Consider the following 3,381-nt stretch of genomic DNA (forward strand, 5'->3'; position numbering starts at 1 on the left):
TAGCATTGATTTTGTGTACAGACTAATGTTTTACATCCTGAAAGTTCTGGTTTAAAGAACGCATTGGGTATCTTGCATTAAATTACAAATAAACTGATGGAATGGTCCAGCTATAAGGAACATTTTCCCATTGTAAGAGATTATTGTCTTAAGTATGATACTAACCTAGCACCATGACTTATATGAAACTTTCATGAGGTCATTGTCATTTGTCAATTACTTGAACAGTGAATAAATATAAAATATAGACATACAGGTACAGTAAGTAGTCTGTGTAACTGCCTTTGTATACATTGCATATAAAACATGTATATGGGTGTGCTTTTATGGGGTCTCAGGAATTTCTTTTATGTGTAGCCGAGAACAATGTATGCATCTCTTTCAACCTTGCAACCAGCATGTAACGGGAAGAGAGACTAAATGGAGCCTGGGAGACGGACACAAGGGGAGGAATGGGGACAGACAGATTTAGGGTCCAAAGAGGAATTCTTTGTCCTACTAAAAGCAGTAGTACTTAATTGTACTTAAACACATCCAGCATAGCATGAAGTTCATTATGTTTTCAAAGACACTATGAAACACCTGGAAGTTTATTTATTCAAAGAGCAAAACCAATAAAAAAAATCATAGGCGTACCCATATCAACATGGAAATCTTATCTACGGACTAACAATCAATTAGTGAAAATAAAATGTTAATATAAAAATAGTAACACATTTAAATGTTTTTACAGCTTTTAGCTAGATACACATTTTACCAAGAATACTGAACTAGAATGTCTTTGACATGCTGTCATGTTATGCTGCTTTCTAGCTGCTTTTATTAACAGTAACAAAGTGGTCTGCAGATAAGATCGATATATAATGTAGAACAATTTTTGTAGAATTTTGGCAACCACAGCCTGTTGCTCATATACACCCACTAGATGTCAGTGTTTGCCTTTTTAAGTAATACAAGGAAACTGCGTTGATGTCTACATATTTGTGAGCTCATCCAATGACGATTGATACGCTCACAAATACAATACGTTTTAGTTTAAAATCTCAATTACCCCAAATTTGTTTTTATTTTCCTTTATTCACTAAAAAGTCAGGTGCATGCTAAATAGTTTACACATTTACTAAACACTGAGTTGTTTGTGAGTGCATGCAAGTGCCTGTGTCAATTTTGGTAACTGCTAGGGAGGGGAGGCATCAGCATGTGAGATGACTTAACCTCCCATTCCTAGATGGCTAAATGAAAAAGGGGTCCCACAACTACCCCAATGTGCAGTGAGGGGGTTAAAATGTATAAAAATACCCCATAGGACACATGGACCCAGCCCCATAGCTCCCTCTCAGCCCCATCCCCAGAGGGATGGGAGAGTTAAAAAAAAACAAATGCCCTTTGCATTAAAACGCTCAGAAAAAAAACTAAAGGAGAGACAGGGACCACAATCTGTGCCACTGTATATTCCTTCATTTCTATGGAGGGAGTAGTTATTAAATTAAAAGACAAAATAGATCACTTGAAACCCAGAGGTAGGGAAGTAGGAGGTTCATCCAAGCCTGTAGGGTTTACAGATGATTTGATCGATATTATTATTATTGCGCCACTGATTTGAGTATTTCTGCCTTGGCTGATTAGTTCTAGTTCTTCCCCTGGACTGGAGCATTGTAAAAATATCCTCATAGTGCTATGTTTGCTCCTGACTGTTAAGGTACATCAATGTAACAGACTGTAAGCTTCTCCTTCTGTACTGGTATGTCTTGATATGTCCTGATATTATTGTAAGTTTTAATGTTTTTCTTCATTTTCACTGCCCCCCTACTGTAATAGTGCTATAGAATCTGTTGGCATTCTTTAAATAAATATAACTTACACCACTGAATGCAGGCAGTTTTAAGTAAATCCTGACACATCAGCATGGTTAAAGTCTTTGATAAGCACCATTATCTGGTGAAGTTTGAAAAATATGCTGTGAAAATTCCAGTGAAGGGATGAGTCCGTGGTGATTCGACAGTTATTGACAGGTCTGTCTCACTTGTAAGTCCTGGCACCATTTCAAGTAGGTTACCAGGTTTTATTCCATTGAGTATGGACAGAAAGTATGACAAAATATAATATTGTAGACCACAAAAGCCCTACATGAGATGCTCCATGGCTTGTGTGTGTACCTACTCATCCTCATAATGTTTTGTTTGACTCGTATTCTGGAAAAATTTTAAGCCAAATCAATGACACATTTCCACAATTGCAGTTCGTAATGTTTTATCCCCATTTTTTGTGACTTAACAGCCTTATAAATCATCCCATAGTTTCCCAGCCTTGGCACAATTAAATGAGGAAACAAAGTAAATGTTGCATGTAGCATGTAACAAACAATAAGATTGCTAGATGAATTTCAACAGTAATTCCGTCGACAACCAAATTACATGGGAGGCGTTGGTTCCTCCTCAGTCGTGTGATCATTCACCTGAATGTCTTATAATGTAAACTTCTTGCCACGTAGCATTTGTCTTGTCAGTTTGCTGCTTGATGAAGCTTTTGGAATAATTTCCTGAGTCACATAGATCTACAGACTTAAAATATGCCAAGCTATCACCACAGTGATTTATTCTCATTAAAATAGGGCTAACAATATTACAGTAGCTGCCTTCTGACATTAATTACGAACCTCATGACACAAAGGAATTTATTTTAGGAACAGGACTTTGACAGCATAGCATCTTATACATAGGTAGCTTTAATGATGTGGCTTAGGTTTAAGGTAAATGCAATTAAACCATTTTTAGAAACAGTGTGAGGTTTGCATTGAAAATCCTTAAAGCTAAAGCTTCAACTATTATTCAGGAACGAATATGTTTTTTGTGGCCAAGCCGGCAATGTTCCTAATCACTGAGGCAGTTTGGATTTATATTTATATTGAGACAAAAAATTCCAGAATCCATGAGTCACAACAGAGAGTAGATCTGCGAAAATATGCACTATATATTTTACAAAAATATATAAATTGTGTTCACTAAAGATAAACCCAAATATGGTGTGGATTTTCTGTGCCTCTTCTGTGCCTCACATTGCCGGACATGCTAAGATTATCCTATTTCTCTATTGATGCTTGGGACCACTTTTAATTCCAAAGTGCAAATTGAATATACCGTATGGCATAATATTGTGTTGATTTCATTATGCGGTCCTAGCGCAACCAAATTTACAAAAAGGGACTATCTCATAATGGAGATACTACCTAAGGTCATTGTTACTCTAGACAATCTGGTGTCTATTTATGAAAAATAAAAATATTAGAAAAACCAAAGGAAGTAACCCAAAAATGTTTAAGTTAAACCAGTATAGGAGTCTGTCAACATGCTTGGTGTGCATATTCCAATCAATTCAGCACAC

The sequence above is a fragment of the Spea bombifrons genome, chromosome 1, assembly GCF_027358695.1.
Source record: "Spea bombifrons isolate aSpeBom1 chromosome 1, aSpeBom1.2.pri, whole genome shotgun sequence".
Lineage (NCBI taxonomy): Eukaryota > Metazoa > Chordata > Amphibia > Anura > Pelobatidae > Spea > Spea bombifrons.